Source organism: Vicia villosa, unplaced genomic scaffold (genome assembly GCF_029867415.1).
Source record: "Vicia villosa cultivar HV-30 ecotype Madison, WI unplaced genomic scaffold, Vvil1.0 ctg.001126F_1_1, whole genome shotgun sequence".
Taxonomy (NCBI): Eukaryota; Viridiplantae; Streptophyta; class Magnoliopsida; order Fabales; family Fabaceae; genus Vicia; species Vicia villosa.
In genome coordinates this window covers 452,831-470,711 of record NW_026705493.1, presented here as the reverse complement: position 1 = coordinate 470,711, position 17,881 = coordinate 452,831, and the positions used below count along the sequence as shown (strand labels likewise).

The window sequence follows — 17,881 nt, the reverse complement described above, 5'->3', positions numbered from 1 at the left end:
ATGGGTAAAAATGTAAGACTTTCACATTAGAATCTTTTATTGAAAAAGATAGTGAAATTAATAGTAATTAGTGTAATATAGTATTTTTTACCTTGTAAGAGTCGAAACAATTCTTCACACACCCCTTTATCAATGAAGTCTTACCTCACAAAATATATGATCAACAAACAAATACATTTAAAACATGTGACTTGTAGAGTATAATTTGGTTTAGTATGATGTAAATATATGTAATACCTGTAGAATATATATATATATATATATGTGTGTGTGTGTGTGTGTGTGTGTGTGTGTGTGTGTGTGTGTGTGTGTGTGTGTGTGTGTGTGTGTGTCTTGTTTTAGTGTAGATTTGGTAGACCAACAACTCTGACCTTGCTTGAATTACATGGATTCATGTTAAAAAAAGTTAAACAATTAACTTAGTAAATATACATGGTTTTATTTATATAGATGGACCAATAAAAAAAGTTAAATTAATGACTCGAAAAATATGTTAGGGCTAAAAATTTGTAAATGAATAAAATATAAACCTCTTCATCGTTTTAGACATTATTTCTCTTTTCACCATTTTCTAAAGTTGTGTTTTATCTGTTATCACGGTGGAGCTCAAACCGACAGAGTAAATTTGCAGACATTTTACCTGTTTTAATAAGGAGAGGGAAAATTGTAAGTCAAATATTTAAGATCTAGTGTTGATCAGATCGACACTACCATTTAATAAATACAAAATTTATTTAAAAATTGACCTAATACATATTTAGCGGCGGTTGATCCTTGTCTAAATAGTGAAATAAATTTTTTATTAATTTGGCATCCTATAGCGTCAACAAATCCGTATCTAATTAATAATATTAAATATAATATTTAAAGAAAGTAATAGGTTGCATTGTAGCTTGAGATTAGTGTCGGTTTGGTCGACGCTATGGTTGAAAGTCAGCGTCAGAGTCGGTGGCCGACGCTAAGTCTGGGCAGCAAATGGGGTTTTTTCTAGTAGTGGATCAATACTCTTGAAACTTTCATTACATTAATCCAAAAGTAACATTAGTGATGCACGTGAAACTATCACGCAAGTCATTGAGAATACAAACTCCATAATATATATATATATATATATATATATATATATATATATATATATATATATATATATATATATATATATATATATATATAGGGAGCATATCAAGTGAGAGCATTTTATAATAAGAGATGAGAGGAATAAATAACAATCATTTGATTCATCAAGAGAGAGAATGTTAATGCATTAATATGACTATTAATTTCTCTCTCTTGATGAATCTAATGGTTGATATTTGTTCCTCTCATCTCTCATTATAAAATGCTCTCAATAAATCACAAACATTAGTAAATGAAAACATTTAAAATTAAAATAAAGCGAAACTTAAAGGAGTCTGAAAATAGTCTTTCTGATGAATTGCAAGAGCAGAAAATGTTATTGGTTTAAGGTTTGTGTTCTTTACATAATCTCTTGCCTTTATACATGATAAATTAGTTTCTTTATCTACATTTGTTTAATTTTCTATATCCAAGTCAATTGAATGAGAAGCCACATAGAATATACGCCACTAGAAGGAATGAAAAATATTCCCCAAAATTCACAAGAATAATGATGAAGATGTTTCAAAGTTCTTCAAAATTATTAAAATTAATTTGTATTCCAATGAAAATTTAATATATATGAATATTTATAAGAAATTATATATATATATATATATATATATATATATATATATATATATATATATATATATATATATATATATATATATATATATATATATATATATATATATATATATATATATAACATTTTACCTCGTTAATTTCTATAACTGATATGTAAAGTTGTATATTTTTCTACAAAATACGAAATTATAATTTTTGGAGTTCTAACTCATGTGCAATACACTTTTGCCTCATTTATTTAACAGCCGAGGATTAGAGTGAAAACTTTTAACGACGCTTAACGTTACCTCGCCTTTGAAACCAAGGTAAAAGCTTATTTTCAACTGAGGTAAAATGTTTTTTTCATTGTAGTATGTTGTATTTTTTTTTTTTTTATGTATTTGTCATAATTAAAATCCTATGCAAGGTCAATGAGCAGCTCTTCTTCATTTTCCTTTTCCTTCTCTGTTTTTATTCTGCACTTTTATCAATTAGAAAAAGTAATTGAATAAGATTTGAAAAGTTTCTTTGAAATCTATCTATAGGAGTTAGTTCATATTTAAAATTGTGGCAAATTTGATAAATTTAAAGTACATCGTGATTTTTTCAATCTCAATGGAAATCAAACAAACGCTTAATAAATAATTGTTTTTTACCTATAACAAATACATAGCACTGAAGGGGTTCACTCAATTGTTAAGTAGATGACTTATACTTCTCAAGAGTGTGAGTTCAACTCATGTTTCCATGTGAAGATCTATTTGGTAGGTAATCTCAAGTACCTCTATCAACGGCCATTGAACTTTGACATATTCCCTTACCCTAGTGAGTTTCCAAGACCTATCACACTAAAACTTCATATCATTAAAATATAAATAAAAAAATTAAATAACATATGGTATGTATAAACATATATATGTGTGACTCATTCAAAATTAACTTAATGAGAATCGATTTTGCAGACAACTATTTGACAATGAAACATAAATAAATGTAATGTAATGTAATGGTACAATATTTAATTGGACAATAGATAAGTAGCCAATTGATAGAAATTAACAATAACAATTTATTTATTTATTTATTTTAATTTCAAATATATTACATGTCGTTTATCAGATCTTAAAATATTATTGTATTCCTAACTTACATTAACAAAGAGATTTAGTACCTTTTGGCAAAGTAGACATAAAGGGAAAAATTAAAAAAATTGATAACACCAAGAAGAGCATAAAAATAGTCTAACCTAGAATGATTTAAATCTTTTCCACCAAACCATTCCTTGCCAAATTTTCCACTAATTGAATTACTTAAAGTCACCAACACAGAGCTTAAAAACATCCCTATAGAACTTGAACACCAAGACAATGAAGTACAAATACTTCTCATACTTTCAGGTGCTTCTGAGTAGAAAAATTCAAGCATTCCTCCCGTTGTAAGTGTTTCAGAGAACCCTAATAAAACATATTGGAACATTAACCAAAAGACAGAAAGTGTATTCTCATTCTTGAAAGCTTCGAGCCTTTTAGATTCCATGATTGAAGCCACAAACATTGATATTGATACCAATGCCAATCCTATTCCCATCCTAAAAAGTGGCTGGTAAAATATATTGTTGGTAGTTATGCCTTTACTTTTGTTCATGTGTTTGAATTGTTCAAATACGATTATGAATGTTAGCGATATTATGATTGGAATAATTGCTAGAGATTGTGTAGGGATTATGAAACTGTATATCTTTCTATTCATAAGATTCCCTTGTTGTACTGTGAATGTTAAGCTTTGCGCCACACTACAATTCACCATGATTGTTGTGAGAAAAATTGAGAGAAGTCCTAGGAAGGTTTTTGTTTCCGTAACTTGAGCAACACCAATGTTTTGATCCACCAACGCTTTGTTTAAAAACCTAGAAAAAAGTTTCAACATTTTATTCATTTTTTGATTCTTAATATCTATTTATTCATATTTTAAAATACTATTTATTTAAATATCTAATCCATGAAAAAAATTAACCAACCAGACACTAAGTTATATTTCAATTTTGTAATTAATAAGATGATAAAAAGCTTACTTGAATTTATCATGAGATTTCTCTTGAGGAAGTAATTGTTCTGTGACGTCATGATTCAAACTTTCAATAGTTTGCACCTTTGTATTTCTTATTGAAGCAGCAAGTACCTGAATGATCCGATTCACAGGACTTCCACCAGGGTATTTATATCTATATAATGAAAAACCAGACACAAAAGTGCATAATGCTAAACTTGAAACAAAAAGCATTATCATAAAAGTTGTACTCCATCCATATTTTTGTTCAATTGAAACCATAACACTTGTTGCCAAAAGACCTCCTGCGCATAAACTAAAAAAATATCAACTGAAGTAAGAGGAAATGAGACTCTTGTTGGTTTGATCAAGTTGATCAGCCCCATGTGCAGCCAAGGTAGACCTGGCTCCCCCAATTCCCATGGCTGTACAATAAAGTCCAATATAAAGGTAAATAGCTTGAATGTATGATGGTGTTTTATTCTCTTGTGGCTGCAAATTAGAGTTTTGTGCTTGGTATGTTAACATGAGTAGTCCCTGAATTTTAAAGAAAAAAATATAGGGTATATTAGAAGTGTGCATGGTGAGGTTTGGATAAATTTTGAGGTAAAAAAATATTTGAATCGAATGATAAATTTATTTGCCTTTGTTTGATTTAATTTTGAATGACTAATTTAAAAAATTAGATCCAATTTAAATTATAAATTATGATTTTTTATTAATACTGATGTTATAAAGGCAAAATAAAATAAAATTTAATATTACAAAATAATTTATAAGATATAAATTAAGCTTAAATATATTAAATTAAACTAATAAGTAGCATAGATAAAATTAAGAATTAAACAATAATAAAATAGTGTAATCTAATATGCCGTACTAATAAAATAATAGAAAAGTATTAAAATATATATCGGCATTATAGTTCGATTTTGAAATTCAATTTATAATTTAATTACGGAAAAAATGCAAACATTTTTTTTTTGTAATCAAGAAATATATTAATAAGGATCAAAAAGATCCAAGCAAGATTACAAGATGAGGGGCTAGACTCATAAAAGTTCCCAATTAGAATGATTAATTACTCACAACTAGAATGCAAACATATTTAATAATTTTTTCTATTATATTCAACTTTTAAATTAATATTTTATATAAAAATTGATATATAAAAAATAAAAATAAAAAGAGAGAAAATGAGATTTTCGTACCATAAGTTCTAAGCCACTAGAAAATACAAATACAGTGAATCTTGTTATGTAAGAGTCACTGATAAATCCCCAAATAATGCTGAGCAGAAAAGCTGTTCCCAAGAAGTTGGTAACCATAACTGAAGATTCAGAAACTGAATAATGCATTGACTTCAAAAAGTAATCAACTAAGGTAACTCCATTGCATGAGATGATCAAACTCTGCATAATCTCTACAACTGCACTCACAAAGATTCATGTGCTTCACAAAAAGTTAGCTTGATATATATTATGGCTGAATTTGTGAGGAACTTTTCTAAAATAATTTTTAAATAAAGTTATAACCTTTTATAGAAATATAATAAGTATTTTAACAACTATCTACAAGGTGAGATATGATTAAATAAAAATTTGATATAAAATATATTCCATCAATATTAGTAAAATATATTCCAGACTACAATTCACCATGATTGTTGTGAGAAAAATTAAGAGAAGTCCTATAAAGGTTTTTGTTTCCTTAACTTGAGCAACGCCAATGTTTTGATCCATCAACGCTTTGTTTAAAAACCTGGAAAAAAGTAACAACATTTTATTTATTTTGTGATTCTTAATATCTATTTATTCATATTTTAAAATACCATTTATTTAAATATCTAATCTATGAAAAAAATAAACCAACCAGACACTAAGTTATATTTCAATTTTATAATCAGTAAGATGATAAAGAGCTTACTTGAATTTATCATGAAATTTCTCTTGAGGAAGTAATTGTTCTGTGACATCATGATTCAAACATTCAGTAGTTGGCACCTTTGTATTTCTTATTGAAGCAGCAAGTACCTGAATGATCCGATTCACAGGACTTCCAGCAGGGCGTTTATATCTATATAATGAAAAACCAGACACAAAAGTGCATAATGCTAAACTTGAAACAAAAACCATTATCATAAAACTTGTACTCCATCCATATTTTTGTTCAATTGAAACGATAACACTTGTTGCCAGAAGACCTCCAGTACATAAACTAAAAAAATACCAACTGAAGTAAGAGGAAATGAGACTCTTGTTAGTTTGATCAAGTTGATCAGCCCCATGTGCAGCCAAGGTAGACCTGGCTCCCCCAATTCCCATGGCTGTACAATAAAGTCCAATATAAAGGTAAAGAGCTTGAATGTATGATGGTATTTTATTCTCTTGTGGCTGCAAATTAGGATTTTGTGCTTGGTATGTTAACATGAGTAGTCCCTGAATTTTAAAGAAAACAAAATATAGGGTATATTAGAAGTGTGCATGGTGAGGTTTGGATAAATTTTGAGGTAAAAATATATTCGGATGAAATGATAAAATTATTTGCAGATCGATTTAATTTTCTTTTTTGAAGAAACTAAAAATTTATTACTAACAAAAGATGCTTCAAGTACAAGACGTACTTAGAAGACTACAACACGGTAAAACTCCAATCTAAAACTAACCCCGAAAAAATAACAGACAACATCGAACAACACAACATCTAAACATAGACTAGCAGTTCAATTTAATTTTGAATGAGTAATTTAAAAAATTAGATCCAACTTAATTTATAAATTATCATTTTTTATTAATATTGATGTTATAAAGGCACAATAAAATAAAACTTAATATTACAAGATACTTTAAAAAAATATAAATTAAGCTTAAATATATTAAATTAAACTAATAAGTAACAAAGATAAAATTAGAAATTAAACAATAATAAAATAGTGTAATCTAATATGCCGTACTAATAAAATAATAGAAAAGTATTAAAATATATATAGGCATTATAGTTCGATTTTTAAATTCAATTTATAATTTAATTATCGAAGGGAATGCAAACACATTTAATAATATTCTTTTTATGCTCAATTTTAAAAAATCAATTTATGATTTTAATTTGAATTGATTAAAATATTAATACTTTATATAAAAATTGATATATAAAAAAAATAATTATAAAAAAAAAAGAGAAATGAGATTTTCATACCATAAGTTCTAAGCCACTAGAAAATACAAATACAGTGAATCTTGTTATGTAAGAGTCATTGATAAATCCCCAAATAATGCTGAGCAGAAAAGCTGTTCCCAAGAAGTTGGTAACCATAACTGAAGATTCAGAAACTGAATAATGCATTGACTTGAAAAAGTAATCAACTAAGGTAACTCCATTGCATGAGATGATCAAACTCTGCATAATCTCTACAACTGCACACATAGAAATGGCCATTAGATTTATTAATATGTATCATGTCATAATCATATATTTACTTTATTGTGATATTTAATATATTAATTAATTTAATATATATCTTGATTGAATTTGTGAGGAACTTTTTACTAAAATAATATTTAACTAAAAATTTCAAAAATAAGTATTTTTACAACTATCTACAAGATGAGATATTATTAAATAAAAATTTGATATAAAATATAGGATTCCATCAATATTAGTAAATATTAGTAAAATAGTAGACTTTGTAAAATAAAAATGTAATATTTTATTTTATTTTTTTACAGGAATGTGATGTTTTATTTTACTAAAACTGAATAGGGTCTATTTTTGGACCTTTCCCATTAAATAAATATTATTTTTTTTACAAATGAAGCATTTTTTTATTACAATGCTAAGTTTGTTGTAAATGGATTTTTGGAATCAATATGCGACAAAAAAAAATGCAACAAAAAATAAGAATAAGTATCACTATATAAAAACGAAGGATATAAGTTAACAATCATTAATTTTAATATTAAAAACTTAAATATATATATATATATATATATATATATATATATATATATATATATATATATATATATTGAAAGAATAATTAATTAAATATGTGTACTATTTAAAAAATACATTTTGAAAAAATTAACTATAAATTAATAATCAATAATTTGAACATAACTAAGTTTCTATTAAATTATGTTATATCTTTTTAATTATTAAAAATATTAAAATACTTTGACATACATTCTAATTAATTTAAAAAATAAATATCCATGAAATTTATTAAAAAAACCATAAAGATTTAATTTGTAATTTTAATTGTATAAGTAGTTGATAATGTATATATAATTAATTCATCTAGATGAATATGATATCATTTATCATAGCATTTAAAATATATTAGATCGCTACTTTTATTGAAAAATATAAAAATGAGATAAAACTATATAAATAGAGAACTTAATATTAAAATAAAAAATGAATTACTTGAATGAATAAAAATGCATAAATATATTCTTACACCAAGTTATACTTGATACACCTACACCGTATGTATGAACAACACTATTCATGTATGGACGACTACTATTTATATATGGACGGAACTTTTCACGTTACTATTCATGAATTGTATTTTACATTAGTCACTAAATATGGTCAATGCAGTATAAAAACATGGTTAATGCAATGATGAAGTTGGTTAATGCAACATTCGGGTATTAAAAATAATTTTTTGCAATCACCAAACTTGGTTAATACAATGTAAAAATTTGGCTAATGTGTTGCACCCCAAAATTTGCCCACTTATTTATCCCCCATTTGGCCTTCACATTACATTCATGTGCATATCTCATATAGGCCATTCATCCATTACATTCATCCATATCACAGTTACTGTTCAAGAAAAGTGACAAAAAAGAGCTCTTATTAAGAAAATCTCTTGGTTCAGAAGAAAGGATCTGAAGTCTGATTATAGAGGATCATTTCCATCAGCTTACTCCTAAAATCAGGGTTTTATTCTCTCCAAATCAAAGCTCAAGTTAAAAGATACAAATCTCATATTCATCAGGGCTTTCAGATTAGGGTTTTTGACCAAATTCAACCTTGTTGACTTTCTGGTCAGGATTTAATCAGGAGATGTCTGAGACGTGAAATATGGCTGTCTTGAAGAAATATCATTCACTGGAGTTTATTTGGTTGGAAGTTGATTGAGAATTGGTTCCGAAGTGGATTAATCGGGAAATTCATCTGAAATCAGAAAAAAAAATCAGAAAATGTTGACTTTTTGGTCAAAGTCAAAGTCAACTGTCAAATGTTGACTTTTGGTGGAAAATCGATCAAAGAAAGTCAAAATAAATAAATAAAATCAAGAAACATTCAAAATTTCCATTTTGGGAATGGTAGTTGAAATGTGAAGTTGCCAAAAATAGAAAAAAAAACACTTAGAAAAATATTTGAGGTTTGAAAAATGGTTATAAGGCTGACTTCAGGACCAATTTACATGTGGTAAAAGTCTTCATTTCAAGACAAGGTCAACATCAAAGTGTTTAAATCACAGACCTCTACAAATTTATAGTTGGAAGTTTTTCCATTTGAAGTTTAGATCAAGAGTTATAGAGGTTTGAAGATTGAAGAAATTCATTTGTGCAAGTCATGGGGCTGGGCAAGATCTCTAAGTCACGGGAAGCATTTTCACAAGCACGTGGCGTGCCATTTTTGAACTTGATTATAAGGAGCTACAAATATCCATTTGACTCAAGCTTAAAATCAAAATACTCTCCTCCACGCACTCTACCCAATGAGCCAAGAACCATGGGAATTGGAAGTGTAACGAATGAATTAGGAGGATTCAAAGTGGTGGTCTCGCAAAGTTATTTCGTGACAGGCGGCAGGGCAAGAATATAAGGCACATGCGAGGCATTTTGTCAAACATGTGGCATGCCAAATCTAAAGCAAATTTTAGAGAAGCGTGGGGATCCTTTTGGGCTACTTCTAGTGTGAACATGTTATAGCCTATGTCCTCTACCCAACGAGACAAAAATCATGGAATTTGGGTATGTGTGGAGCCAGATACAAGTCACTAAAGTAGCACCCTAGCCAAGTCACATGTTGACAAGGGCGCGATCATAACCCCTGGGCACGCGCGCAGGACCTTGGTTGTGATGACACCATGAGTTCATAGCTATTTTTCTCACACTCATAAGTGTTTTCTCAAGACACTTTCAACATCTAATTTTCTCAGTTCCATACCCTCTTTATATTGATCATAAGTTTGAAGCCAATGGTGACTCATGGCTAGAGATATAAACTCATAATGTTGGCACCACGGGTAACTTGTGTTGAGAGTGTATCAGGCCAAGCATCTCTCTTGCAGCATGCATGCGTGTAGTATGTAGTGTCCACCATCAGTTTTTACTCGAAACAACCATGCATTATGCTGCAACGTGAAAGGCATGCAAAGAACATCCCACAAATACACATTACTTGTTCACTAAGTGTTGAAGAAAAAAGCTACGCTACATCGTCCACACCATACAACCATACACTCACATATAAAACAAAGTTCATCTTCACAAATAAAAAGGGGGATTCATTTTCGTTTTTTTCAAAAAAAGAAAGCTCTCATTTTTCTCTCATCACTCTCTTTCTCTCTCTACAAAGTTTGTTACAATTTTGTAACAAACTCATCTACCTTCATCTTCATTCTCACACAATCATCATCTTCATCACTATTATGGCTTCAATCGAAACTTGATATAAGCTCCAAAGCATCACCATCATCTTCATCAATCATCTCCATAATCATTTTGTGATCATCACTTTCAAGAGAAGCAAGTTATCCTCATCATTTAAGCTGCAAGTATTGAGTTCACTTCTCAAGTGTACACTCATTCTCCACTGCAAATCATCATCATCATTCTCAAGGAGCAAGGATTGGAACGCGGCTGTAGAATTCTTCTTCAAATCTTGATCAAGATTAAACAAGTAAGCTCTCTTTCCATTGCATTAGAAGCATGTATAGGCCTGGAACCCGTCATCAGGGAATGGGTTAGGACAACTAGAACCACCATGTCTTCAAGTATGTGTTGCATTCTATGTGAATTTTTGGATCTTGAAGTTTGATTTCGATTTCTGTGATATGATGCTTATTTGAATGTATGAATGGCGTATTCGAATTCCTTGTAGCATGAGGTTTGCGTTGGCACCAATTTTGTGTGTTTTAGGGGAAATCTTGAATCTTAGGGTTTTAAAGATGTGTCTCGGTTCAGAAGTTAGAGATAGAATTAGGGAAAACTGAGGCCATATTTGAAGTCTACGCGCGAATCCGAGTGGAACGAGGTCTGATTCGCGTCTTTCTGGGCGCGTTGGGTCATGGCTACGGCGGAGCTTCGCCGGAAGAGACAACCGGAGAAGGTATCTCCGGCGCCTGTATGTTCATTGTGTCCACCTCCGTTTTGCATACGTGTCACTGCGGGATTGGTTCTCCTTTCCCCAACTTTTGATCTTTTGTTTTGCTCATATGATTGGCGTGGTTATATGTCAGCTTGCTATTGGCTTTGAATTATTTTGTCTTTTAGCTACTTAAAAATCCTTGACCCATTGATATTTGTTACATGCATTTTTCACATAAAAAAACCATATAATAAACCGATGATAACACATGCTGAATAAGATTGGAATGATAAAGTGAAAATAAAAATGGATAAGTGAATTTTGTAGTGAATTTGGGCCACGAATTCAGGCTGCATTGGGCCTAGCATATACCTGCTTTCTGCACCCCCCCTCTTGCCTGGGCCTTAGCGCCATATAAATAGATTTCAGTTCAGTCTCTTTTTCTACTACACCCCCTGGCTAGGCAGAGTTGCATTTTTTGTTTAAACTTGTTTTCCCTCTAGTTTTCGATTGGTAAATCATTTTTCTTATGGAATAAAAATCAATAAACATATGTTTTAGATAGTTCAATGTATGTAGATAATTTTGGTATTTTTTTTATATTTTTAGATTTTGTTCTTCTATTTTTGAAAAAATCTTTTCCTTCAACATGTTCATTTTCTTTTTAAGTTTGATATGTTTTGCAAATTAATTTGGTTAAATGCTTTAGGAATAGAATTTAATTGCCATTTTTTTGTGATATCAGTAGATTCATATACCATATTGTGTGTAAAAAATGAAAGTCCAATTCCATGTTTTGGTTAGGTTTTCATTAGGTTTTCTATACCCGATTTATGTGCGTTTCTAAACGGATAACCATGTGAATTTGACCTATAATTTGCTTTGAATTTATGAAATGGCCTTAGATACTTTTTGTACATATAATTAGGGATGTTTAGAGGACCTAAGACCTGGAATTAGATTTTTAAATTGTTTTTTTCTTATTTTAATTGAATTTTCCTTTCTTACATGTAAATAACTTGCTTTTGATTAACGATTGTATCGTAACTTGTCCAAATGACCTATAATTTTGTATGAGACTTCATGAATTGATTCCATGATTGTTTAGATACCTATTAGAGGTCATTAGCTACTGACTTCTACCATTTGATTACATCTTTCTAACTTCACTCCTAATTTGAATCCTACTAACTAGTTTTGACCTAGTTTTGTTAAAACTTTGTGTTGTTTCAAGCTAATTGACTAACATAGATTGGTACAAAGCCTTAGACCTAAATGATATAATATGCTACTGACCTCAAATTTAGTTCATGTTTTCATTCGCTTTTTGTTTTGATTAATTGATGTTTGTTCACTAATTGTTAAGTAACGATTCATGCGATACTTTGGTAATTTCTTGTGAATATTTTCGTGTGATGCCATGATGCTTTTGTGTTTGATTTAGGACACTAATTTCCTTGGTTTGCTACTGCCCTAGGGCTTTCTTCCCTCTTTCTCATGCTTTGCCTCTTCTTTTACACTTTGATTGTTGTTAGTTTAAGAGGCGACGATTGTTTGTTCTTCCTCCACCTTTTGTGGATTGTTTTCTCTTGGGATTCATCGTGTGTAGTCTCTCTTAGGAGTAGAATTGGTTAGGGACTTCATTAAGTCACCTACCTTGCTTGTTGCTTTTCTTATCTCTCACTATATGCTTACCATGTTCCCTTAGGGCGGTGACTTCAATCTTCATTAAGATTAGTCACATAGAACAACTTAGGTTGTAATCTATGCATGATAACATAGGTAGAAATCCCTTATCCTTGACCTTAGGGTCACTTGTAGAATAGAATAACTTAGATTAGAGAATAGGTTAGTTCCCTTTTGTTCATTCTTTTTCTTTTTCAACATTAAAACACTAATAAATAAAGACGCGAATCACATTAAGAAAGTGATAGAGAAATGAGTGGGATTCATTCCCTAATCTGTTTCTCAATCACTTAGTGGCATAGAAATGAGTGGGATTCATTTCCTAATCTGTTTCTCGGTCACTATTTAATGGGAGAGAAATGAGTGGGATTCATTCCCTAATCTGTTTCTCAAACATTAATTAATGGGATAGAAATGAGTGGGATTCATTCCCTAATCTGTTTCTTGAACATTATATAATGGGATAGAAGTGAGTGGGATTCATTCCCTAATCTGCTTCTCGATCATTATACATTTTATGTGATTCTAATCGCAAAGTAAATTCCCATAAAAAATACCCAACCAAAAATACTTAAAACACTTAATAAAGGCTCGAATTAAAACAAAGTGATGAAGTGGTGCGAAACCTTGTATTGGGTTTTGTTCATCATGTAGTTACATAAAAAACACAAACCCAATTTCTCTTCTCTTAAGAACAATTTAAGTCCTTTCCAAAATAGGCGTATAAGTCTCCAAAGGTCGAGCATCGTGGATTGTGACCTTAACCTCTGTTCAACTAAAAAACACAAAACAAATGGAAACTATGGAGCCGAACTACGGTCGTTCTGATTCCTGAAAAGGATACGTAGGCATTGGGTCGCGGGGCCTAAGCGAACACACTTGTAAATAATTCCTTCTTTTCCCCGTATTTCTTTTGCATGCATTCGTATTTAGGTTTAGACATAGATATACACCCTTTAGATAGAAACAAACATAGGTGGATACCATCGAGTACGATGGGCGTGAGGGGTGCTAGCACCTTCCCCTTGCGTAACCGACTCCCGTGCCCTGTTCTCTGGTCGAAAGACCTTGTTCTTATCCCGAGTTAGGTTTCTGATATTCCTTTCCCTTATGGGATAAATATATTGGTGGCGACTCTGATTCCATTTTTCGCGGTAGTGACAGCTGGCGACTCTGCTGGGGACGTTGCTAGACCTGTGCTGGTCCGTTCTTAGCGAGTCGATCCTAGCCTTTGTTTGTTTGTTTATTGGGTGTTTCTTTGTTTGTTTGCTTATATGTTTTCATGTTGTATATATGCTTGCACATCATGTTTATTTTCCGCTTGCATATCATGCATCTGGACTATATTATGGGTCCCCGTGGGGACCACATATTTTTCTGCTTTGTTTTGCAGGTTGGGTGGGATGTTTTATGAGGTAAAAGGCCCAATACCCATGCCAGAGTTGACACATAGGATACCTAGGATAGAATGGATAGTCATGACGCCAACAGAACGTCAGGTTCTGTTGATTGCGATCATAAGACCCACGACTAGCCGAGACTCGAATGGGATACCGTTGTTGGCATGTATTTGCAACAATGATGGTGTTTCAAGAGAGTTGTTAACGCTGGAGACCTTTTGACATACCTTGACCTAGATTCACCTATGAGTGGGGTGGGATATTCATGACAGGTACCATTGGTGACTGTTCTATTCTGTTGGTGACTATGGTTCTTATGGGTTTGTGGTATCTATGCCGGACTTTTGATCCTGCAACATCCGATCTTGTTCAGAAGCAACATACACCTCTCTTATATGGGGAGGACCTCTCATTGCATCATACTCATCATAGCATGTTTAATTTCAAAAAAAAAAAGAAGAAAAAGAAAAAGAAAAAAAAAGAGAAAAAAAAAGAAAAAGAGAAAAAAGAAAAGAGATTAATATTCATATGCATGCCATTTTTTCAGGGTATCCAAAGTCAACACCTCTCATCAAGAATGGCTAACAGTGTGACCGTCAACAAAAAGGCTACGGAGCATACCTTCTCTTGCAGTTTCTACTTTGAGGATGTAACACCTTTGGTTCGATTGAGCACCCGAGTTACTGGGCAAAATCTAGATGAATTCAGAAAGACTTATGGCCACATTCTGCTTATGTTAACTACTCGTATTGATGAGTGGGGTCTCTACACCCTTCTTCAGTTTTATGATTCTGAGCTGCGCTGCTTTACATTTCAAGATTACCAATTAGCCCCTACCCTCGAGGAGTATGCACATATTCTTCAAATCAAAGTTCAACATAAGGTTCCTTTTGTGTGTGCACCTGAGAAGCCCAAAATGGATCGCATTGCTGATGCTCTTTATTTGAGCATGAAAGACGTTAAGGATAACTAGAAGCCTAATGGTGGGACCCATGGATTCTATGTGAAATTTCTGATGAGGGAAGCTGAAGCCCTTGCTGATAAGGAAAAGTGGAAAGAATTCAATGCTCTCCTGGCCGTCATGATCTATGGATTAGTGATGTTCCCGCATATTCCAAATTTTGTTGATCTCACCGCCATTTGTCTCTTTATGGATCAAAATCCTGTACCCACTCTGTTGGCTGACACTTATTATGCCATCCATTCTAGGTATGGGAAAAAAGGATCAGTTGGGGGTTGTTTACCAATACTGTACGAATGGTTTTCTTCCCATTTGCCAAAAAGCGGAGCGTTTGTCACCACAAGAGATTCACAGAAGTGGCCCCAAAGGATTATGGGACTTACTGCAAATGATATTGTTTGGTATCACCTCCGAACAGACATTGAGCAAGTTATAACCAGATGTGGCAGTTTTGGCAATGTTCCTCTCATAGGGACGAAAGGAGTTATCAATTATAATCCGAAGCTCGCACTGCGCCAGTTGGGTTTTGTACTGAAGGACAAGCCTTTGGATAAAGAGATATTTGAGTCCGTCTGCTTTGAGAAAGGAACCGATCCAGAAGGTTTGGAGAAGGTAAGGAGTGCATGGAACAAAATTCATACAGAAGACCAAACTACCTTGGGGGGAAAGAATGCTATTGCTAAGAAAGCTTATACTGAATGGGTTGGAGAGAGGGTTAAGGAGCGCCTGTTGCCTTTCCCGAAGGTCAGCCCTCTCTATGAACAACCACCTGAGATTTTAACTGCCACTGTACCAGCTGAGGAGTATAACCAAGTACATGTGGAGAATATCAGGTTGCGAGAAAAAGGAGAAGACGCTAAAATAGAGTATTTCTTGGTGGATCAGAAGAGGGCTGAATTAGCACATGAGGTTAAAATGCTGAAAGGAGGATCTTCCAGAGTTCAAAAAAGGGCTAGAACTGAAAAGGGTGAAAGAGCTACCACTGTTCGTGTTGAGGATCACCAAAGGGTTATAGAAGAAGCAGTGAAGAAAGCAGAAGAAAAGCTCAAGCAAGAATATAGAGAAGACATAAGGGCACACAAGCTCAGAGTAGAGAAAGAAGCTAGGGCCGAAGTAAAGAGTTTGAAAAAGAAGCTTGAAGAAGAAACCACTCAGAGGATAGCAATCAAGAAGAAGCTTGAAGAGGAAATTACTCAAAGGATAGCCGTGGAGACTCAACTTAAAGGTAGTCATCTCCGCTCCGCTCGACTAACAGAAGAGAATGCAAAACTCAAAAATCAGATAACAGAAATGGGAAGCGCATCTGAGAAGGATACCCCCCCTGATTGCAAAGGATGTGAGAGCTTGGTGGCCCACTGTGAGATGTTAGAGGGGCAGTTGTTCCGCAAAGATGTGGTGATTGAAAGTTTTGTCAAAGGAAGAGATCGAGAAGTGACCAAGAAAATGTTTGATGAAACTAAGAAGTGGAGCGACAGGCACTTCAAACAAGGAGGACCTTTGTTTTACACCAAGATGGATTAGTGTTTAAGCTCGTATTTCATGACCACCACCAGGCTTGTTGGATGGGGTCCTTTCTTTTTCTGTTGTTTGAACTATCTTGTCAATGAATGGGTATGCCCAAACTCAAAAGAAGATTATTAATGAAATTTGAGTCTGTCATTTCCTCTTGATGCTTATCTTTTTGTCACATTATTAAACATTCTTGATTAATATTAAATATTTTGGATACTCTGAAAATGGCACCTCACATCATATGCACACATGCACCTCATGCACATCATGCACAAACAGGTACATCAGATGGTGTTCTTATCTGACTGATCAGGTTTTCTCTTTCAGCAATTGCACCTACGCCTACACATCGCTACTACAGAAGGGCTAATCACTCACTGCAAATGGATCAGTTAAGGGACGATCTTATCCAGATGAGAACTCAGGTTACTGCTCAGATGGCTCAGTTCATGGAAGTCATGCAAAACATGGCTGATCGCCAAGAAGAACTCAGAATCAGGATGGACACAGTTGCTCAGGTTGTTGCGGACCCCCCGCAAAGAAATCCCGCTGATATTCGTGTCAATGGTGAACCTGTGATCGGAGGACCTGGTGTAATTCCTCCTGCTGCTAATCAAGGTAATCCCCGTGGGCCTCCCCAGCCTACTCTTGAAGGAAAAACCACACAACAAATCAGAAGGGCTGCTGCTATCCCCGTGTTGGAAGAGGACCGACATGAGGATTTGTTTCCTGAAAGTGAATGGGGATTTCCACATGATGCTGGAAGGATGTTTAGAGGTCTGGAAGAGAGGATGAGGGCAATGGAAGGCCAAGGACTTGGTATGGATATCAGTGATTTGGGTTTGGTTCCTGGCGTCCGTGTGCCACCGAAATTCAAAGTACCTGATTTTGAGAAATACAAGGGGAATACTTGCCCTAAAACACATGTCCGAGCTTACTATCGCAAAATGCATGTATACTCTGAGGACGAAGGACTGTTGATGCATTTTTTCCAAGATAGCCTGACTGGGACCTCCTTGGAATGGTATATGAGGTTGGAGAGAACTCACATCCGAAGTTGGAGGGACCTAGTTGAGGCCTTCGTGAAGCAGTATCAGTATAATGTTGACATGGTCCCGAATCGCACTCAGTTACAGAATCTTGCCCAGAAAGCTAATGAGTCCTTCAAAGAATATGCGCAGAAATGGCGCGAGTTGGCAGCTAGAGTCCAGCCACCTATGATGGAAAGAGAGATGATGGACCTATTCACCAACACTCT

The 17,881-nt window shown here is 33.1% G+C and overlaps 2 pseudogenes; both read right to left on the bottom strand.

The window, feature by feature from the left end:
* Window positions 1-2,850: 2,850 nt before the first annotated feature.
* On the bottom strand, window positions 2,851-5,150 carry LOC131633474 (protein NRT1/ PTR FAMILY 4.2-like; annotated as a pseudogene).
* Window positions 5,151-5,292: 142 nt separating this feature from the next.
* LOC131633473 (protein NRT1/ PTR FAMILY 4.1-like) overlaps window positions 5,293-17,881 on the bottom strand; it is a 29,885-nt pseudogene continuing 17,296 nt past the window's right edge.